We start from the raw sequence: 24,061 nt of genomic DNA, 5'->3' as shown, positions 1-24,061 counted from the left end.
ATCTTCATCTTCTCCTTTATCACTTACTGATAACATGACGTTTCCCTCAGAGATCGCACTGGGATTTTCTGTAGGAGTAAAAATAGATTTTATGATTCTTATTGATTTTAGCACAAATTTAATTTGCATGTTCTATGATTTCCATAGGGTGTGAATCGGGCAATAAGATATCATGTATACATCACTACATCACTGTCACTCGGTCAGGAGACTGTTGTATTGATGCCTGGACGTCCGCTGCCTCCGGGGAGAAACACCAAACAGATTCCAGATAACAGGGTTGTGCATCAATACAAATGGCAATAAGTAAAAGGAAACTAAAGTATTGGTACAAAAAAAAAAAAAAAAAGTTTCCTTGGCCTCCCCGGCTGCTCAGACGCTGTAGGTCGGTGCAAGTCCTTTCACTCAGTCATGCGGAGTAGAGTACAGTACAGCTTCTGCTGTATCCTCAGTGACAGACGCACGGAGATCAATAATGGAACGTCACACAGTAGGATGTGCCAAAAAATTCTCAGTGTTTTATTCAATACTCAAGTAGAGTTAAAGTGGTGAAACGTTTTTCGGTACAGTGAAGTACCTTCATCAGACTCTTTGTATAGCTGTAGCACAATGTATATCGTATAATAAAATGCGATAGTGTAGCCACTGGATTCTCCGCACGTATGCCTCGCAGGGTCCGCTGGAGTTAATCAAATTGGTGGTCAGTGGTGAAGACGCGGCACCAGGGGAAAAGCTGTAGCGCTGTTGAAAAGGGCGAGCCCTTTTCAACAGCGCTACAGCTTTTCCCCTGGTGCCGCGTCTTCACCACTGACCACCAATTTGATTAACTCCAGCGGACCCTGCGAGGCATACGTGCGGAGAATCCAGTGGCTACACTATCGCATTTTATTATACGATATACATTGTGCTACAGCTATACAAAGAGTCTGATGAAGGTACTTCACTGTACCGAAAAACGTTTCACCACTTTAACTCTACTTGAGTATTGAATAAAACACTGAGAATTTTTTGGCACATCCTACTGTGTGACGTTCCATTATTGATGACAAACAGGGTTGGGACCCTACGCTCACACCAAACCGCATCTCCTACTGCAACCCTCTTACCAGACGCACGGAGATCATTCCGGCTGGACATAGAATATCCTCTGCTTCTCAGAGAGAAAGTCCAGAATAAGCAGCAGCATTATTACCAGTAACAGGCGGACGCCCTGTAAGACTCCAAACATTAGATGAGCTCTTCACCCCTCGGGGCTGCTCCCCTGCTTATCAGGTATGAGGAACGAGGAGAGTTACTGGACTGGAGCTCTAAGGGGGAACCGACCTGAAGAAACCTGGGACTTCTCCTGCTCCATTCATGACTCCGTACCTGTGGTAACACTTCCTGGAATCTCCTCCTCCACTTCCCTCTTACACAGGTGATGGCCCCTCATCCTCTCTTCTTCAGCCTCCGCTTTAATATCAGTCACATCTTCTCCCTGATTTCTGGCAATGGCTCCATCTGTAGGAAACACACAGTGATGGGATAGATTGCCATGTGATGAGGAGATGATGGGAGTAGTAGTATCTAGAGGAGAAAGTCTCCGCTCCTTACACTGCTGATCAGTCCAGTAATCCGTCTCCTCTTCTGCTTCTTCTTTAACCTCAACCTTAATATCCATCAGATCTTCACCCTAAACAGGGAAGAAATAATGTAATATCTTTGGTTCAGTCACTTTATGGTCAGATTTTGATAAGACTTTAGCGCCATCTACCTGCTGACTGTCTGGTACATGTATGAGTACAGGAGCTCCACCCCCTATATAGATGTACCCCAGGACTCAGCAGCGCCATCTACCTGCTGACTGTCTGGTACATGTATGAGTACAGGAGCGGCGAGCTCCACCCCCTATATAGATGTACCCCAGGACTCAGCAGCGCCATCTACCTACTGACTGTCTGGTAAATGTATGAGTACAGGAGCGGTGAGCTCCACCCCCTATATAGATGTACCCCAGGACTCAGCAGCGCCATCTACCTGCTGACTGTCTGGGACATTCTCCTCCGGGCAGTGCTGGGAATACAGAGGACTCAGGGGACATCTCTCGGGTGGATTTCTCCTACTGGATCCATCTGTGGAGACACAAACACACAGTGACGGAATACATGAGCTGCTGGAGATCTGTGTTAGGATAGGTGCAGTCATGGTGTCAGGGTCGCAGCCTGTTCCGCTAGTTCTGTTCAGTCCAGCATGCATGGGGTTAATCCTCTTGCAATTGATGGGCATGGTCAGTCTGACACTGGTGTCAGCCTATCGGCATCTGTCTTTAGCACCTGGGCTGGCGGATCGGTCCCGCCTTCCCTCCATTTCGGGAGGCTGGTTTGGACGCCCGGCGCTCTATAGCCTCTAATCTCAAACCTCAATTGCATATGGTGCACATTAGTTGGTCAGAGTACAGCCTTAGCTAGGTAGGGCTTTAGTTAGAATATTGCCCTAGTAATGGCCCAGGAAATTCCTACCTTGCTCGTCTGAGACCTGTGGTGCTTCTCAGCATGTTTCTGATGTAGATATTCCGCGCTCTCACCAGGTTTATTCTGACTATTTGTAGCTCATCTATTTCTATACTGACGACTTGTGTAATAACCTGATTCCAGATCAGGCCGAGACCATCCGGCCCTGTAGTGGCCTCTGGTTAGATGTCGGGGAGCCTTAGATGAGGGCACTATGAGATTTAGGGAGCGTCTTCTTCTGCTCTCTGTTATCTTCCAGTTGCTGCAGTTTCGGGAACTGCTTTAGAGGCGATTCCATAACAGATAGAAAGCCTTACAGTAATGGCTTCCACTATGGAGCAGACGCCGAGCAGAGTGTGAGGCTGTAAGACAGGGCCGGTCCAAGAACTTGCTGTAAATCTCAAGGGCCCGTTATGGTTTCAGCTCCTGTGAACCCGAGAAGAATCTGCCCGATGCCATCCCAGTCACAGGTGGAAGGTTAGAACACAAAAAAAGAGGACCCCAGCCCCCCGAAACTAATAGAAGGTGGATCTATATCAGCTGGGAATCAATCCCTCGGCTCGGGGTGAAATCTGCTTCTCATCTCTGACCTGTTTCTCCACCATCACTGACAAAAAACTCTCCTCCCTAATCTCTAAATCCCACCTCACCTCCTGCGTGCTCGACCCGATCCAGTCACATCTCATCCCCAAACTCACTGAAGTCATTTCTCCGGCCCTAACCCATCTCTTCAACCTATCCCTAGCCAATGGATCCTTCCTATCCGCCTTCAAACACGCCACAGTCACACCTATACTTAAGTAACCGTCCCTCGCCCCATCCTCCCCATCCAACTATCGTCCCACCTCACTGCTCCCGTACGCCTCAAAACTGCTTGAGCAACACGTCCACTCCGAACTCTCCTCCTATCTCTCCTCCAACCTGCTCTGTGACAGACTCCAGTCAGGCTTCAGACCCCGGCACTCCACTGACACTGCCCTAACAAAAGTCACTAATGACCTGCTAACCGCCAAAGCAAAGCGCCATTACTCTGTCCTCCTTGACCTCTCCTCTGTCCTGGTCCTCCTTGACCTCTCCTCTGACACAGTTAACCACTCCCTCCTGTTAGAAATTCTCTCATCCCTTGGAATCTAAGACTTGGCCCTTTCCTGGATCTCCTCATACCTCACCGACCGCACATTCAGCGTCTCCCACTCGCACACCACCTCCTCACCTCACCCTCTCTCTGTAGGTGTCCCCAAGGCTCCGTCCTAGGACCCCTTCTGTTCTCCATCTACACCCTAGGCCTGGACCAACTCTCAGAATCTCATGGTTTCCAGTACCATTGCTATGCCGATGACACCCTGATCTACAACTCTGGACCTGACATTACCTCCCTGCTGGCCAGAGTTCCAGCTTGTTTAGCGGCCGTAGCCTCCTTCCTCTCCTCCCGCTTTCACAAACTCAATATGGAGAAAACTGAGTTCATCATCTTCCCCCCACCCTGTATGGCCCTTCCACTTGACCCATCTATCAAAGTTAATGGAACCACAATTACCACTGTCCCACAGGCCCGATGCCTTGGGGTAACCCTGGACTCAGACCTATCCTTCAAGTCACATGTTCAAACCCTCAACACTTCCTGCTTCTGCTGACTCAAAAACATCCACCGAATCCGCTCCTTCCTCACCCCAGAAACTACCAAGATGCTCGTCCAGGCCCTCATAATCTCCCGCTTAGACTACTGCAACACCCTTCTCCATGGACTCGCAGCAAACACCCTTGCCCCCCTCCAGTCCACCTTAAACTGTGCTGCTCGTTTAATTCACCTCACCCCCCGATCTTCATCAGCTGCTCCCCTCTGCCAGTCCCTCCACTGGTTACCTATAGCCCAGCGAATAGAGATCAAGCTACTAACGCTAACATACAAAGCCATCCACAACCTGTCCCCTCCATATATCTCTGACCTCATCCTCACCTGTCCCCTCCATATATCTCTGACCTCATCTCCCGCTACCTGCCCACACGTAACCTCAGATCCTCCAACGACCTCCTACTCCGCTCTGCTCTCATCCGCTCCTCACACAACCGTCTCCAAGACTTCTCCCGTGCATCCCCCATACTCTGGAACTCCTTACCAAGACACATAAGACTGACCCCCACAATCACAGGCTTCAAGAAGGGCCTGAAGACTCCCCTATTCAGGAAGGCCTACACCCACCAATAACACTATCACCGCACCCCCATCTGTACAGTCTCCCCCTCTCCTTCTGTCTCTACCCCTCCCTCATAGATTGTAAGCCCTCGCGGGCAGGGCCCTCTACCCCACCGTGCCAGTCAGTCATTGTTAGTATTATATCTACCTGTATATTCTGTGTATTGTATGTAACCCCCAAATGTAAAGCACCATGGGATTAATATAATAATGTACAGCACTTGGGATTATTGGCGCTATATAAACAATAATCATCATCATCATATACAGAAAGTATAAAAAATCCAGCTCTGGAAACGCGTTATAATAAAACGTAACCTTTAATAGTCCATTATTAGAATAAGCCCCAAACAATAGCGCTCCGTCCAATAAACAACAAGGAGCAGAAACAATGTGTCTAATAAGAATTCATGAAAACAAACACAAAAAAACATGTCGCATTACAGACAGACAGGCAATCCTGACGCGTTTTCAGGCCTGTGGCTTCTTACTCATAACTAGAGTTGATTCAATTAGTATTCGAAACAGTTTCAAATACCTCGCTCCCATAGGAATGAATGGGAGCGGGCGCAGCAAGGGGTTAAGCACCGGCCGCTCCCATTCATTCCTATGGAGCGGGGAATACGAAACTGCAGTTTATAATACTATTTGCTCATCTCTACTCATAACTCATGTTAGAAAAGGCGAGAACTCCACAAAGTTATATTGTACTTGTCATCCTGGATCCAATATGGCCGCCCGCTGGTGTGATTAACCCTTCACATACAGAACAAAACACAGAGACCCCTGTGTATATACCCCAAATACATTGCAGCATGGACACGCAATATGATCAGACACGCAATAAACATGTATAGAAGACATTAGTACAAGACCTGGTCAGCGCTGCTCATGGAAAGTCAGACATGGCAAATACATCCCAAACCAGAGAACCCCGAACCCTGAATGTCGGCATAATGATGGGGAAGGAGAATATGAGGAGCGGTAATCCAAGATGGAGCAGCGACCCCGGTATGTAAGCGCCGAGCAACAAAGCCAGCCGTGTCACCCGGGGGCCGATCATGTGATCAATCTAAAGACCAATAATAATGTCCCGAGCACCGATCCTGCGCTATAGGCGTCACATACATCAACTCACCCCAATGTCAAGAAATCAAATATTAAATGTATAACTTACGGAGATAAAATATTGGTGCAAAAATCACATGAAATAGAGGGAGGAGTGCGCAGAAATAAAAATAAATACACAGAAAAAAATATTTGCAAAAATAAAAAAAAATTAAAATAAAAAAACCCTGCGTATAATTAATAATTTTTTGTATTTTATTTTTTTGCATATACAGTACAGACCAAAAGTTTGGCCACACCTTCTCATTCAAAGAGTTTTCTGTTTCTCGTAATATTTCACTGGGGGACACAGTAACCATGGGGTATAGAGCTGGTCATTAGGAGGCGGACACTAGGAAAGAAAAAACAGTTGGCTCCACCTACACAGGCTATCCCCTCCCACTGACAGTGCACTCAGTCAGTTTTTTTCCTAGTGTCGTAGGAGGTCTCTGTCTTGCATCGTTTTTCTTTTCAGGGGCAGGGGGTTATCAGTGTATATGCTACACTAGTGCTACCCCCTGCGGGCGCAATCGCTCTAGTACAGAGCGCCCCGCAGTCACCCAGTCCCCTGTTGCTGCATTGACGGTTGGATTTCGGTGACCCCACCTTTGGTGCGAGGTATCACTGAGGTGGAGAGTCTGTGGCGCCTGAAGACGCCAGACCGGTAAGTATTAGAGGGCAGAGGTAAGTACTTTCTCTTCCCCTCTTCCCCCCCCCTTTTCTGTCTTCCCCCGTGCCCTGGGGTCATGGCGGGTGTGGGGGAATAGAGGGTGTGCCCTAGCTCTCTGGGTTCCCCTTCCTTTTGGGTCTAGCCAGGGAGGTTACACTGGCGGCTTCGCCGACGGGGATTGGATGCACTAGGCCCCACCATGCCCCGGCCTCTCTTCCGGCTCCCTGTGGCAGCCATGGATTCTACTGAAGCTAGCTTCTGCTGTGTCCGGTCTCCCCTTGTGTGGCCGGTGCACGGGCAGCCGCGGCGTCTACGCGAGGCCGTGCTGGTTCCCGCAGCTCCCTGGGCTTCCGGGCGGCCAAGACTGAGTGCGCGGTTCGGGGATCGGGCGTTGGCGGTGGCCTCTACTCGAGGCTGTGGCTTCCCCAGGCAGTAGGCCGCATTAGGACCTGGCTCATTCCCGGGCTTTCCTGAGCCCTGGAGGCTGCCCTTGGGGCAGTAGGCGGGCCTGGGTGTTTCCTCCTGCCTCTTTGTGCTGGAATCTTGCAGGGAAGGTCTTGGCTAATGTCCTCATGTCTAAGGTCTGTTCTTCTTTTTGCAGTTTCAGCTTTTTGTGCAGCTCGTCTGCAGCGGTGAGGAGGGTCTCCTTCCAGTGGTTTGGTAGGTGCCCCTTTGGGGTTATTCTTTTTACTGCCATACTTGCTAACATATGGAGTGTCCCTGGGTCCCATTGCCCCTGCTGTTGTCACGTTTTGCGTATTTCAGGGTTTGGGCATTCCTCCTCAGTCTTAAGTAACTTGGCCAGACTTGATCAGTCTATGGTGGTGTCTTGGAGATGTTGCCCGCCCAAATAGATGCCTCTGTTTGCACAGTCAGTTGCGGTGCTGGCCAGCGGGCTCGGAAATCCTGCTTACTGTTGTTTAATTTGGGGACGCTTCTGACTCCAAACCGGAGTTCTGGCCAGGCACATTGGTACCACCTGCTAAGCAGGAGTTTGTCTGTACAAGTTGGGATATTTCCAAATAATAGAGAACCCTAGGGCTGTGGCTCAGGACGACATCTCCCCCTGCTTGCTCTGTGTTTTTGGGGACGCCGCTAACTCCTAGCCGGAGTTCTAGCCGGGCACATTGGGAGCAACTATTATGCAGGAGTTTGCCCGTGATATTTGCGATTCTCTTCAGACACGGAGAACCCTAGGGCTGTTGCTCAGGAGAACGTCTCCTCCTGCTTGCTCTATTTGTTTCGGCAAGCCAGAGGATCTGCACATGGTTCCCCTAGGAAAGGTGGATCTAGTCTCCTCCTGCTTACGCTGCATATTCGGGTGACGATGCTGACTCCTAACCGGAGTTCCAGCCAGGCACATTGGTAGCAGCTGCTATGCAGAAGCATGTCCGTGTAGTCCGTGATATTCGTCTAAGAATCAAGGGCGCTAGGGCCATTGCGCAGGTGAATATTGCCCCCTGCTTACTCTGCTTTTTCCAAGGACGCCTCTGACTCCGAGCCGGAGTTTCAGCTAGGCACATGGTAGCAATGCTACGCAGGAGTTGCCCATACAGTTTGTGATACTATTCATCTGACAGAGGGCTCGAGGGCATTTCCTTCCGCATAGCTGCCGTACGTCTTAGTTTTTATTAACCATTCACTAGCCATTAACTATATTCGGCAGAAATGGTGATTCATCCAGCACGTACCCTGGTTGTTCCAGGAGATCAGATGTGCTGTTTCTTCTTCTGGGTGGACCGAGTCGGCCATTGCCAGATTTCTGGGCTGCCCTTTGGCCTCTAGGTAACTTTGCCTCTCTCAGTGATCCAACTGTTAGTACGCTGGACGTTGCGGCTAAGTGGTTTTTGTCTGCGACTGGTTTTGTGCATCCTTTCTGGCCACTTCAGGACCGTGCCTGGGGCAATCAGCTGAGGGCTGATGAGTCAGCTCTGCAGGATTACCAGCGTTCCTCCTTTTGCTGCATACTGGGTTAATTGTATCAGCTGCGGCAATCAGCTGAGGGCATCTGGCTGAGGTGTCAGCTCTGCAGGACTATCAGTTTCTGGTGGAGCAGTTTTCTATATGCTTCTGTGTGCCTATGTGATGCTTCCCTTTTAGTGGCTTGCAGGTATTGCCTAAGCCGCTGCTGATGTGGAGCTATGTGTCACACTATTTATTGACCCTGTTTCCTTGATGATTGTGGTTGCTCTTCCCCGTTTTGGTGAACAGAGCTGTCCCTTTGTGAAGAGCTTGAAGCAGCGACTGGAGGTTGAAGTTTCCTGCTTCCTCTGAGGAGTTCAGGGCATCAGGTCTTCCTCTGCGGGGGGCAATCTCCTGGATTCACGCTCCAAGAAGCCTTCTCTCTAGCCCAGACCTGCCTGGCGTACCTGCTCTGCCTTTTTGGTCTGATCTGTATAGCCCCAATGTGTATTTAGGTCTTCCCCTGTCCGGGGAGCCTCGAATGAGGAATCATCGACTCGCCTTCTGGAAGATTTGGCTTGCCTGGGTTCGGGGGGCTTCAGCAGCAGGCGGTGATTGCATCTGTGCCTGCTTCTCTATATATATCTATAGTCTTCCTGGCGCCTTAGTGGCTGCCTTGATACAGGGCTCCAAGCTGGGAGCAACCTTTATCCTTTCCTTTCTTTTCCTTTCTCACTCTTTTTCTCTGTATCTTCAAGAATCCTGTAACCAAGCAAACTAGCACTATGAATTAGCAACTATAAATCGAATGGAAGACCTTGTGGAGTATTTTGTTTCTATTGTAAAGCATGGACAATGACTCAAGACCTGGTTCAGCTGGTTTCCTGTGTGTACACATGTACCTGTTTACCATCCCCCCAGGAGCTAAGGACAGCATGGACACCATGCGGAATGGAGGAGAAACCTACATGGAAATGCGGACTTCTTTTTTCAAGGAGATGATTTTTGGCGTCTATTGCTGATGTGTGAAGATGCTACAGCTGACTGGTATTTCTTTCTATTACTGTGGACACGTGGGACTCTGTTACAGCCTGGGAACCTACCATCACCCACCTACCCCAGGAGTTATGGAAGCTTGGCAAGAGAGCAGCACCCTGTATACCTGGATGGCTTCAGACTTCTTTGGGGCAGTAGAACACAGTGGTAAGAAGAAAGGAGGAGGAGGAGGAGGGCTTGTGATGAAGGACATTTGGGGCATTTTTTGTGGTTAATGGACAAAAGCGCTGATGCAAGATACCAAACTATCTACTCATTCCTGTATCCTGCTTAAACTGTATCCCTGCTATTACCATTCATTCATTCATTCTGCTGGTATGTCTATCTCACATGAACAAATAACTCCAGCCTCATTCCTGTATCCTGCTTAAACTGTATCCCTGCTATTACCATTCATTCATTCATTCTGCTGGTATGTCTATATGTCTCTGTAGCCACTATATCACTTGCGATAGCTGTCTGTAATTCCCTGCTGTGTACCATTTCCTGTTCTTTGATCGGGCCTGATTGTGTCTGCTTATATGCACACCCCTATTCACACCTGATAGAGATCTTACAAACTCTGGCTTGTATAAATGTAATAGCTTAGGTCATTCTGGCCTTGGTCATTCTGCATCCAGTGTGCCATCCAGTGTGCATCTAAGTGTAGACTTCAGAATTATACCAGAATTAAACCAGAAGGGAACAGAAGGTAACATAATCCAACTGCTGCAAACTGCTCACTTGTCTACCAGACATGTTTCTCATTTCAATCACTGTTGTTCTCCCACTCCTTGTAAAAACCACCTTTCCACCCCAAACCAGTCTGGTCAGTAAAGAAATCCTCATCTCTCCCTCTCTCCTACCCCACCATATAACTTTCTCTGCACAGCTCCTCACAAACCTGCAGGCTTTCTGCCCCAGACACATACAACCCCCCCCCCCCCCCGCAGCCTCTCCTACCTACACCTGCTGTCACTCTCCCTGCTCCTCCTTACTTCTGGTGACATATCTCCTAACCCTGGACCTCCACAGCAAATCTCCACTGTCAGCCATTTCCCCACAACTGGTGCTAGAGCACGGAACCCCCGAAACCTCAAACCAATCTCACTCACTCCTACCCCTCCCCCTGCCCTCCCCGGTGCACTGTGGAATGCCCGCTCCGTATGTAATAAACTTACCTACATCCACGACCTTTTCATTCTCAATGATCTTACATTTCTCTGTCTCACAGAAACATGGCTGACCCCCTCAGACACCGCCTCCCCCGCTGCACTCGCCTATGGAGGTCTGCAATTCTCACATACTCCCCGCCCCAACAACAAACCTGGCGGAGGCGTAGGCGTCCTCCTGTCAGACAAGTGTTCATTTGCCCCTATCCAGGCGCTACCTGCCCTTAGCCCCCCCTCCTTTGAAGTGCATTCTGTTCGTATCTACTCACCCGCCAACCTCCGACTAGCCGTCATATACCGACCGCCAGGACCTACCGCTGCCTTTATCGACCACTTCACCACCTGGCTCACACACTTCCTATCTACAGACACCCCCACCATCATCATGGGGGATTTCAACATCCCCATTAACACAGACCACCCTTCCGCCTCCAGTCTCTTGTCCCTCACCACCTCCTTTGGTCTCTCCCTCTGGTCCTCTTCTGCCACCCACACAAAGGGGGGCACACTAGACCTAATATTCACCCGCCTCTGCTCCATATGCAGCCTCTCTAACTCTCCATCCACGCTCTCTGACCACAACCTGCTAACGTTCTCTGCCCTCTCTTCTCCAACGGACCCCCCACTCTCTAAACCACCACGCCCCCGCAGGAACCTCAACCGCCTTGACACCTGCACCCTCTCAGACTCTCTCCTACCACTCGCTGACATATCCTCAATCCAGGACACAGATGCCGCTGCTGCCTTCTATAATACCACCATTACCTCAGCCCTTGATTCTGTAGCCCCCTACACAAACTCCAGAGCCCGACCAACCAATAGACAACCCTGGCACACTGACCAGACTAAAAAACTGAGACGTGCCTCGCGGGTTGCAGAGCGCCTCTGGAAGAAAAGCCACTCCCAGGAGGACTTCCTCAGGTACAAAGAGGCAGTTCTCTCATTTAAGAACGCACTCACCGCCGCCAAGCAGGTCTACTTCACCACACTCATATCCGCACTCTCTCGCAACCCTAAACAGCTATTCTCCACCTTCAACTCCCTCCTCCGTCCTCCCGCCCCCTCCTCCGACATCACTTATCTCAGCTGACGACTTCGCCTCCTACTTTAAAACTAAAATTGACACCATCAGAGACAGCCTCACCCTACTCCCCCGACAATCCATCCACCCAACTACTCGCTGCTCCCCATCCCTGACCTGTTTCTCCTCCATCACTGATGAAAAACTCTCCTCCCTAATCTCCAAATCTCACCTCACCTCCTGTGCGCTCGACCCGATTCAATCACATCTCATCCCCAAGCTCACTGAAGTTATTACTCCAGCCCTAATCCATCTCTTCAATCTATCCCTAACCAATGGATCCTTCCCCTCAGCCTTCAAACACGCCACTGTCACTCCTATACTTAAGAAACCGTCCCTCGCCCCGTCCTCTCCTGCCAACTATCGCCCCATCTCACTGCTCCCGTACGCCTCAAAACTTCTCGAACAACACGTCCACTCAGAACTCTCCTCCTATCTCTCGTCCAACCTGCTCTTTGACATACTTCAGTCAGGATTCAGACCCCGGCACTCCACTGAAACTGCCCTAACAAAAGTCACTAATGACCTGCTAACCGCCAAAGCCAAGCGCCATTACTCTGTCCTCCTCCTCCTCGACCTCTCCTCTGCCTTTGACACAGTTGACCACTCCCTCCTGTCAGAAATTCTCTCATCCCTTGGTATCTCAGACCTGGCCCATTCCTGGATCTCCTCATACCTCTCTGACCGCACATTCAGCGTCTCCCACTCGCACACCACCTCCTCACCACACCCTCTCTCTGTAGGTGTCCCCCAAGGCTCCGTCCTAGGACCCCTCCTGTTCTCCATCTACACCCTTGGCCTGGGCCAACTCATAGAATCCCATGGCTTTCAGTACCATTGCTATGCCGACGACACCCAAATATATATCTCTGGACCAGACATTACCTCCCTGTTGGCCAGAGTTCCAGACTGTTTAGCAGCCGTAGCCTCCTTCCTCTCCTCCCGCTTTCTCAAACTCAACATGGAGAAAACAGAGTTTATCATCTTCAGCCCATCCTGTATGGCCCCTCCACCTGACCCATCTATCAAAGTTAATGGAACCCCACTTACCCCTGTCCCACAGGCCCGATGCCTTGGGGTAACCCTGGACTCCGACTTATCCTTCAAACCACATATTCAAGCCCTCAACACTTCCTGCCGCCTCCAGCTCAAGAACATCCACCGAATCCGCTCCTTCCTCACCCCAGATACTACCAAGATGCTCGTCCAGGCCCTCATAATCTCCCGCTTAGACTACTGCAACACCCTTCTGCATGGACTCCCGGCAAACACCCTCGCCCCCCTCCAGTCCACCTTAAACTGTGCTGCTCGCTTAATCCACCTCACCCCCCGATCTTCATCGGCTGCTCCCCTCTGCCAGTCCCTTCACTGGTTACCCATAGCCCAGTGAATTGAGTTCAAGCTACTAACGCTAACATACAAAGCCATCCACAACCTGTCCCCTCCATATATCTCTGACCTCATCTCCCGCTACCTGCCCACACGTAACCTCAGATCCTCCAACGACGTCCTACTCCGCTCTGCCCTCATCTGCTCCTCACACAACCGTCTCCAAGACTTCTCCCGTGCATCCCCCATACTCTGGAACTCCTTACCACGACACATAAGACTGACCCCCACAATCACAGGATTCAAGAAGGCCCTGAAGACTCACCTATTCAGGAAGGCCTACAACCTCCAATAACACTATCACCGCACCCCCATCTGCACAGTCTCCCCCTCTCCTTCTGTCTCTACCCCCCTTCCCTCATAGATTGTAAGCCCTCGCGGGCAGGGCCCTCTACCCCACTGTGCCAGCCGATCACTATTAGTATGATATGTACCTGTATATTTTGTGAATTGTATGTAACCCCCAAATGTAAAGCACCATGGAATTAATGGTGCTATATAAATAAACAATAATAAATAATAATAATAAACTATCAGCTGTGAGCAGGAGATCTCACTACGTACCAAAGAACTACCACGTTATCATGATAGCTGCATATGTCCCCCACCTCTGCAAAATGTTTTTTGCTTGTTATATCTACATGCTGTGACCCCCCTCCTCGTGTCCTCAAACCACATTTGGCTGTATTATTAACATCAATCCGCACAGAGAACTAAACGATCCTGCAGTGTGTCTGTTTTCTTTCTTTTTTAGTTGCTATGATTCCAAGGATTTCTCCATCTGCCATGAGCCTGTATGTGTTTTCCTCTCTTGTTATATACTACTGGACCATCTATGAAACTGTATCACTGAAATTTCCCCATTGTGGGACTATTAAAGGAATATCTTCTCTATATTCTAGGGTTCGGTTTCAGCCTACTGACTGTTCCAAAGAAGGAACGTCTCTCTCTGTTCCATTCTGGACCTGAAGTCTCTCAACAGGTTTGTTCAAAGTTCTAATCTTTCCCATCGAGTCTCTGCTATTTGTAGTTGCCTTTATGGAACTGGGTGAATTCCTTTGTGCATTGCACTGTCCCCTCTCATGGCTTGTTCCGCCCAAGAGGTGTGGCTGTTGTACCGTACCTGGAAGATCTTCTAGTCAAGGCTCCTCTACAGGACGGACAATCTCTCCAGTTGCAGATCTCTATGGTTCTTCAATGGTTCAGCTGGATTGAACTTGATGTATGGCGCTCCCCTCTTGATTTTATCCTTGGGATGCCTTGTCTTTCATACACGGCAGCTGTCATTGCAGACGCTAGCTTTCGGGGGATGCAGGGTTACTAGTCCAGAATGTTCTGGAACGATGGTCAGGAAGGAATCCTCCCTCCAGTTTATCAGTTGGAACTGAGGGCCTTCTTTCACACTCTGTACCCTGAACACCCTTTTTCTGGGGTTGCTGGCTCATTCTCAGCTCAACTGTTCCACTGCCGTCGCCTTTTTAACTATCCGGGGCGTGTTCAAGAGCCAGGCCGTTTTTTTGTGGCCTTCTGTTTTAACCTCAAGGTTCTTCTATGCATGGCCAGATGCAGGAATCCTCAGGCGTTTTGTTCAACGCTCTTGTGATTCCCTGGTGGGGGTTATTCAGTTCAGGTATCTATTTCTCCCTCTTTCTGTCTCCTCAGACTTTCAAGGGACTCATGGTCGAGAAGATTCCTGCCATCGAGGTGGCTCCATACTGGCCCTGTCTGGCTAGTACACAGACCTTATGGTTCTATTGGCAGACGCCCTGACCTGCTCCTCTGCGGGAGGATCTGCTCTCCTAGGGACCCTCCACCTCCCCTTTCGTTAGCTAAGTCTAACGATGAGGCTGTTGAGGCCGAATTATTTTCTGGGCCTGTTTTTCTTTTTTAATTTAGGCCAGGGAAGCTTCAGTCAGCAAACATTTTCCATTGCTCTTGGTAGTCTTATCTCTGCTGGCGCGGAACTGTAGATTATCGTCTTTTTCTCGCCCAGGATCCTGGTGTTCTTCAGTTGGGTTGGATCAGGGTTTTGACTTCTCCTTGCACTTCCTTTTCTCTTCCAGTAGGCCCGGATTTTCCGTGCTCAGTTATAGAAAAGTTTCCCAGGGTGTGGCGCAGCCTGTTCCTCCTTCCGGCTTCCAGTTGATCCTTAATATCTTTACCTCATTCTTGAGGTACTTCAGGCTCATCCTTTGAGCCTCTAAAGTAAAGCTCGCTCCGCTTCTCTTTGCTATTACTTCTTGTTGTAGGCCTCTGAGCTGGCGGTTTGCCGTGCCAGTTTTCCATCCTTGGTTCTTCACAGGACAAGGTGGTCTTCTTCTTCCATCATCATTTCTTACTAAGTGGCATCCGCTAGTCTCATTAGTGAGGACATTGTCTTGCCGTCTGTTTGGCCGGAGCCTAAGCTCCCTTGTAAGCGCCTTCCACTGCCTGTAGGTTGTTCCGGGTGGCCGGTTTTTCAGACTCTCACAGAACCTCTTTGGCGCTGTGTTGGTCATTTTTTTTTTTATCTTCCAGAGGGATCTAGGAAGGGCTTGCCGCTTTCAGGGGGTCCATTTCTAGATGGATCCGGTCTGTTATTTGGAAGCCTTGTTAGCTAAAGGGTAATGATTTACCCTTCTGTGTAGCAGCTTACGCTACCAGGGCGGTCGGTGCCTCCGGGGCTGTTTGGCTTCAGTTTGCTGGTGCAGAGCTGTTTTCTGTTCACTTTTTTTCACCAAATTGTTACCAGATCTCTTCTGTGTCTTCTGCCAATGCCAGTTGGTCGGAGGGGGCTGCAAGCGGCAGTGTGCCAATTGTTCTCAGGACTGTGTTTTTCCCTCCCTCGGGGACTGCTGTTGGACGTCCCATGGTTACTGTGCCCCCCAGTGAAATATTACGAGAAAACAGGATTTTGGTGTACTCGCCTTGTAAAATCCTTCTCTCATTGTTTCACTGGGGGACACAGGTCCCACCCGTTGGAATATTTGATGTATGGGGTTTTATTTCTTCGCAAATTTAGGTTTGTACTTGGTGATTGGTTCCATATTCTTGTTTTTGGACTCTCTCCTACTATACCCTCTGCACTGTCAGTGGGAGAGTATAGCCTGTGTAGGCGGAGCCAACAGTTTTTTCTTTCCTAGTGTCTGCCTCCTAATGACCAGGTCTCTACCCATGGTAACTGTGTCCCCCAGTGAAACAACGAGTAAAGGATTTTACAGGCGAGTTACATCAAAATCCTGTTATTTCCATGACTATGACAATTGTAGATGACACTGACGGCATCAAAACTCAGAAGACAGACATGTGGGATTATAAACAGTGTGACACCACTGACCATCTGTCTTCTATTCTCGCTTCCTTTTGCTTTGATTCCTGCTTTGCACACTCTTGGCATTTTCTTGATGAGCTCCATGAGGTAGTCACCGGGAATGGTTCTCACTTCACAGGTGTGCCCTGTCAGGTGTAATAAGTGGGATTTCTTGCCTTATAAATGGGGTTGGGACCATCAGTTGTGTTGTGCAGAAGTCAGGTACAGGATACACAGCTGATAGTCCGACTGAATAGACTCTTAGAATTTGTATTACAGCAAGAAAAAAGCAGCTAAGTAAAGAAAAACGAGTGGCCATCATTACTTTAACCACTTCCGGACCGCCCATAGACTATAAACGTCCGGGAAGTGGTTGCCTAGTTCTGACAGGACGTACCGGTACGTTCAATCAGAACACAGCAGCTGCACGGAGATCGTGCAGCTACTGAAGGTGGGAGCGGCTGTAACTTCAGCTGGAGCTCCCAGAGAAATAGCAGGGAAGGTTTATTCCCTTCCCTGCCTTCTCAATCACTGTGTATACAGCGCTCAATGAGCGCTGTATACACGGTTATGGGTGCCGCCATGATGCGGCCGCCCTGACCCGGTGGTCACGTGATCTGCCGGGAGCAGCGTCTTGCAAGAGCTGCTGGGTCCTACAGGACCAAGATCAGCTCTGTATACTGTGGACAGGACAGAGATCAGCTCTGTATACCGTGTATAGCAGCATGCAGGAGGCTAAATGTACCAGCCTCAGTTACAGGGGAAATCAGCCTCCAATACAAAAAAAAAGTGATCAGATGTCCCCAAAGGTCTCTTATCACCTTATGGGGACACAATCTGAAAATAAATAAATAAATAAATAAATAAAAAAAGTTTAAAAAAATGTAAATAAAATTAAAAAAATACGCTAATAAAAAGCCGTTATTTAAGGTTATAGCCCCACCCCCGACGACACCATACAAAATAAAAATTACCGTAACGGAGAGGAAAAACTAGTTTTTCAGTGACACTGTGTCATTAAATAAAATTAAAAAAAATAAATAAATTGAAAACCAGACACAATTTCCCTCCTATTATGTTAATATTTTCCCGGATATAAAAATAAAAACACATTCGAAAATAAAAACATAAAAATAAAGCCCTATGTGCCCCCGAAAAAAAGACGCAAAAATTAGATGACTGAGACATACGAGAAAAATGTTAAAGCCCTCAAAACCGCACATACAAAATAAACCTAAAATGTATCTGGTCCTGGAGCACAAATTGGCCGGTACTGAAGTGGCTAAGAAATGAAGGTCAGTCAGTCCGAAAAATTGGGAAAACTTTGAAAGTGTCCCCGAGTGCAGTTGCAAAAACCATCAAGCGCTACAAAGAAACTGGATGACATGAGGACCACCCCAGGAAAGGAAGACCAAGAGTCACCTCTGCTGCGGAGGATGAGGACCAACCCAGAAAAGGAAGAACAAGAGTCACCTCTGCTGCGGAGGATGAGGACCGCCCCAGGAAACGAAGACCAAGAGTCACCTCTGCTGCAGAGGATAAGGACCAACCCAGGAAAGGAAGACCAAGAGTCACCTCTGCTGCGGAGGATGAGGACCACCCCAGGAAATGAAGACCAAGAGTCACCTCTGCTGCAGAGGATAAGGACCAACCCAGGAAAGGAAGACCAAGAGTCACCTCTGCTGCGGAGGATAAGGACCAACCCAGGAAAGGAAGACCTAGAGTCACCTCTGCGGAGGATAAGGACCATCCCAGGAAACAAAGACCAAGAGTCACCTCTGCTGTGGAGGATAAGGACCGCCCCAGGAGAGGAAGACCAAGAGTCACCTCTGCTGCGGAGGAGAAGTTCATCCAAGTCACCAGCCTCACAAATCGCAGGTTACCAGCAGCTCAGATTAGAGAGCAGGTCAATGCCACACAGAGTTCTAGCAGCAGACACATCTCTACAACAACTGGTAAGAGGAGACTTTGTGCAGCAGCCGGCCTTCATGGTAAAATAGCTGCTAGAAAAGCACTGCTAAGGACCGGCAACAAGCAGAAGAGACCGCAAGGAATGGACATTAGACCAGTGGGAATCTGTGCCAAGGTCTGATGAGTCCAAATTTGAGATCTTTGGTTCCAACCACCGTGTCTGTGCGACACAGAAAAGGTGAACGCATGGACTCTACATGCCTGGTTCCCACCGTGAAGCATGGAGGAGGAGGTGTGATGGTGTGGGGGGGCCAAGCTGGTGACACTGTTGGGGATTTATACTGACCCAGCATGGCTACCACAGCATCTTGCAGCGGCATGCCAATTCCATCCGGTTTGTGTGTAGTTGGACCACCATTTATTTTTCAACAGGACAATAACCCCAAACACCTCCAGGCTGTGTAAGGGCTATATGACCAAGAAGGAAAGTGATGGGGGGGGGGGGGGGCTACACCAGATGACCCGGCCTCCACAGTCACCAGACCTGAACCCAATCCAGATGGTTTGGGGTGAGCTGCACCGCAGAGTGAAGGCAAAAGGGCCAACAAGTGCTAAGCATCTCTGGGAACTCCTTCAAGACTGTTGGAAGACCATTCCCGGTGACTACCTCATGGAGCTTATCAAGAGAATGCCAAGAGTGTGCAAAGCAGGAATCAGAGCAAAAGGAAGCAAGAATAGAAGACAGATTGCCAGTTGTGTCACACTGTTTGGTAAGTCTATAATCCCACATGTCTGACTTCTGAGTTTTGATGCCTCAGTGTGATCTACAATTGTCATAGTCTTGGAAATACAGAAAACTCACAGAATGAGAAGGTGTGGCCAAACTTTTGGTCTGTACTGTATATATATTTTTTTTTCTGCTCCTTGTTATTTATTGGACGGAGCGCTATTGTTTGGGGCTTATTCTATAAATGGACGATTATAAGTTACGTTTTATTTTAATGCGTTTCCAGGGCTGGATTTTTATATTTTTTGAACAGGTGGAAGGTTCCCTAAAAAGGGATGCTAGTTAAGGCTGGGGGGGAGGGGGGGGACCATGTATGAGTGAAAGACTTGCAGGTTTGTATTGGCTAATGCAGGTCATTATTTTGGGAAAACTGTATCTTAGGAATGGTATATCCTAGAGAGCTGAGACCCAACCTAAAACCTTCCAGGATACCTGAAGTATCTGTGTGCCAAATTTGGTGAAGATTGGTGCAGTCATTTGGTTGCTCATAAAGAACAGACGGACAGATAGACATTTCATTTTTATAATATAGAGAGATAAGCGGGGTCTGTAATACAGTGACCAGTCATTATATTATTAGGTAACCCCATTATATGTGTATAATGTCTATATGTGTATAATACACACACTAGCAGAAGGACGCGGCTTCGCCCGGGTATATTACATGTTATGTTTGTGTAGCGGCCCCATAAGAATTGTCCAGTTTCTCATTGCTGTATTTTGTATATTGTTTGTGTGTATGTCCATAAGCGTCATGTGATCATATGTATCTCATTTCGGATATCAGTGAAAATCCTGCGATCGGTTGTTATGGAGACCTGGAGTAAAGCTGTGTGCATGTGACCTTGTGTAGCAGTGTCATTCAAAGCGCCCTGCCCCTATAAAGCCGACATAAAGCAGTGAATAAAAATGGCTGGGTTGCTATAGAAACCTGGAGTAAAACTGTAATATGTGATACTCTGTGCAGAGCCGTGTATCTAATCATCCAGCATGTGGTACTGTGTGCTGAGGCACGTATCTAATCCTCTGGCGTGTGGTACTGTGTGCAGTGGTGCGTATCTATCCCTTCGGTGTGTGGTACTGTGTGCAGTGGTGCGTATCTATCCCTTCGATGTGTGGTACTGTGTGTAGACACACATATCTAATCCCCTGGTGTGTGATACTGTGTGCTGACTTGTGTATCTAATCCTCCAGCGAGTGGTACTGTGTGCAAACGCGTGTATCTAATACTCCGGTGTGTGGTACTGTGTGAAGACATGTGTATCTAATACTTTGGCATGTGGTGTTGTGTGCAGATATGTGTATCTAACCCTCCCCATATGGTAATGTGCACAGACGTGCGTATCTAATCCTGCAGCATGTGTACAGACGCACGTATCTAATCCTCCGGCGTGTGGTAATGCGTGCTAACTTGCGTATCTAATCATATGGCATGTGGTGCTTTGTAAAGACATGTGTATCTAACCCTCCCCGTGTGGTATACTGTAGTGTGCAGTAGTGTGTATCTAATCCTCCACCGTGTGGTATTGTTTGCAGTGGCGCGTATCTAATCCTCCATTGTGTGGTATTGTGTAAAGACGTGCATATCTAATACTCCGGCGTGTGAAACTGTGCGCAGATGCGTGTATCTAATCCTGTGGCATGTGGTACTGTGTACAGACGTGCGTATCTAATCCTGCAGCATGTGGTATTGTGTAAAGACGTGCGTATCTAATCCTGCTGCATGTGCAACTGTGTACAGACGCACATATCTAATCCTCCGTTGTGTGGAACTGTGTGTAGACGAGCGTATCTAATCCTCTGGCGTGTGGTACTATGTGTTGAGGTGCATATCTAATCCTCCACTGTGTGGAACTTTGTGCAGACTCACGTATCTAATCCTCCAGCATGTGGAATTGTGTGTAGATGCGTGTATCTAATCCCGCAGCGTGTGTAACTGTGTGCATTGGCAGGTATGCAATCCTCTGGCGTGTGGTATTGTGTGCAGTGGCACGTATCTAATCTTGTGGTGTGTGGAACTGTGTGCAGATGTGCATAACTAATCCTCCAGCTTGTGGTATTGTGTGCAGTGGTGCGTATCTAATCCTCTGGCGTGTGATATCGTGTGCAGTGGCACATATCTAATCCTCTGGTGTGTGGTATTGTGTGAAGATGTGCATATCTAATCCTCTGGCATGTGGTTCTTTGTACATACGCATGTATATAATCCTCTGGCATGTGGAACTGTGTGCAGACGTGCGTATCTAATCTTTTGGCGTGTGGTACTGTGTGCAGACGCACGTATTTAATACTTTGCCATCTGATTCTGTGTGCTGAACTGTGTATCTAATCCTTCAGCGTGTGGTACTTTGTGCAAACGCATGTATCTAATCCTCTGGCATGTGGAACTGTGTGCAGACGCGCGTATCTAATCTTTAGCCATGTGGTACTTTGTGCAGATGCGCGCATCTAATCCTCTGGCATGTGGTATTGTGTACAGACGCGTGTATCTAATCCTATGGTGTGTTGAACTGTGTGCAGATGCGCGTATCTAATCCTCTAGCGTGTGGAACAGTGTGCAGATGCACATATTTAATCCTCTGGTGTGTGGGACTGTGTGCTGATCTGTGTATCTAATCCTCTGATGCGTGTATCTCAGTTTGGATATCAGTGTTGGATTGTGCATGTGGAGTGACCATATGTATTGAAGTTGGAATATGAGTGAAAGACTTGCAGGTTTGTATTGGCTAAGGGGGGGGGGCATTGTTTTTGGAATGCTGTATCTCAGCAACGGTGCGTCCGAGCGAGTTGGAGTCTCGTCTTAAACCTTCCCGGATACCTGAAGTATCTCTGTACCAAATTTGGTGAAGATCGGTCCAGTCGATTGGTCGTGCATAGAGAACAGACGGACAGACAAGAATTCATTTTTATACTATAGAGCCACAGGTCAGCACATAGTATTGCATACCAGAGGATTAAATATGCATGTTTGCACATGGTTCCACAACCCAGAGGATTAGATATGCGTGTCTGCACAAAGTACTACATGCCAGAGGATTAGATACACAGATCAGCACACATTTTCACATGCCAAAGGATTAGATACACGCGTCTGCACACAGTACCAAATGCTGGAGGATTAGATATGCACGTCTTTACACAATACCACATGCCAGAGTATTGGATACGTGCTTCTTCACTAAGTACCACACGCCAGAGGATTAGATATGCAAATCTGCACACAATTCCACATGCTGCAGGATTAGATACACGCCACTGCACACAATACCACATGCCAGAAGATTGGATACACGCCAATGCACACAGTTACACACGCCGCAGGATTAGATGCGCACATCTGCACACAGTTGCACATGCCATGGGATTAGATACGCACGTCTGCATAAAGTACCACACACTGGAGGATTAAATACACAGGTCAGCACACAGTGTCACACGCCAGAGGATTAGATACGCACTTCTGCACACAGTTCCACATGCCGCAGGATTAGATAAGCCTGTCTGCACAAAGTACTACACGCTGGAGGATTAGATACACAGGTCAGTTCACAGTATCACACGCAAGAGGAATAGATACACGCATCTGCACATATTTCCACATGCCAAAGGATTAGATACGCACATCTGCATACAGTTCCACACACTAGAGGATGCATGCACACAGCTTTGCTCCAGGTTTCCATAACAACCCAGCTATTTTTCTTCACTGCTGTAAATCAGCTTTAAAGGGGCAGAGTGCTGTGGACTTCTGACATCTGGTGAGCGACGAGAAGTTATACATAGAAAATAGACCAGAACCGAATCCTATGGGGCCACTAAGCAAACAAAATATGAAATATACCCGTGTGAGACCGAGTCCTCCTGCTTATATATATATATTTATATACACACTGGTCATTATTATACACCCCACCCTTATATATTATATACTAGCTTTTACCCGCGACTTCGTCTGCGGTGATTTGAGAATTGGCCGGACACAGACGTGTGAAACTGTAAAAGTGCTCTAAAAAGTTTGGTGGGCTAGCAAATGTGATGTGTTATATTGTGTATGTAGTAATACAGACAATGTGATGTGTTATATTGTGTAGTAATACAGACAATGTGATGTGTTATATTGTGTATGTAGTAATACAGACAATGTGATGTGTTATATTGTGTATGTAGTAATACAGACAATGTGATGTGTTATATTATGTAGTAATACAGACAATGTGATGTGTTATATTGTGTATGTAGTAATACAGACAATGTGATGTGTTATATTATGTAGTAATACAGACAATGTGATGTGTTATATTGTGTATGTAGTAATACAGACAATGTGATGTGTTATATTGTGTATGTAGTAATACAGACAATGTGATGTGTTATATTGTGCATGTAGTATACAGACAATGTGATGTGTTATATTGTGTATGTAGTAATACAGACAATGTGATGTGTTATATTGTGTATGTAGTAATACAGACAATGTGATGTGTTATATTGTGTATGTAGTGATACAGACAATGTGATGTGTTATATTGTGTATGTAGTAACACAGACAAAGTGATGTGTTATATTGTGTATGTAGTAATACAGACAATGTGATGTGTTATATTGTGTATGTAGTAATACAGACAATGTGATGTGTTATATTGTGTATGTAGTGATACAGACAATGTGATGTGTTATATAGTGGAAATCTATATGTAAATGTGAGTGAGTAGAGTGAGGGCGACTCCTGAGGAGACAGTAAGGAGTGTGCAGGCAGGTTGAGGCAGGAAATGCCAGGCAGTGTGTGTGAGTCTATAGCTGGGGCTAGGAGTCCTGCTTTTGTGAGTCTCCTGCTAGGAAGCCATGTTGTTTAGTGGCACCAAAAGTAGCCTGTGACTCAATCCTGAGGGAAAACTATGTTTGTGGAAAATTGCACGCAAATCCGTCCACGCGTTTTAGCGTGATTGAGGAACAAACATCCAAACTCACAAACATCCATATACTGGTCACTATTATACACCCCCCCCTCTTATATATCCTATTAATATTATAAATA

The 24,061-nt window shown here is 47.8% G+C and overlaps 1 protein-coding gene across 1 annotated transcript in view; it reads right to left on the bottom strand.

Annotated features, from left to right (window-relative positions):
* The window catches only part of LOC142198387 (uncharacterized), a 297,722-nt gene that overhangs the window by 4,824 nt on the left and 268,837 nt on the right, over positions 1–24,061 (bottom strand). The gene's annotated exons all lie outside the window — the stretch shown is intronic.

Source organism: Leptodactylus fuscus, chromosome 3, assembly GCF_031893055.1.
Source record: "Leptodactylus fuscus isolate aLepFus1 chromosome 3, aLepFus1.hap2, whole genome shotgun sequence".
Classification (NCBI taxonomy): domain Eukaryota; kingdom Metazoa; phylum Chordata; class Amphibia; order Anura; family Leptodactylidae; genus Leptodactylus; species Leptodactylus fuscus.
Note: the sequence above shows the minus strand (reverse complement) of the source record. Positions and strands in the feature narration are given on the sequence as shown.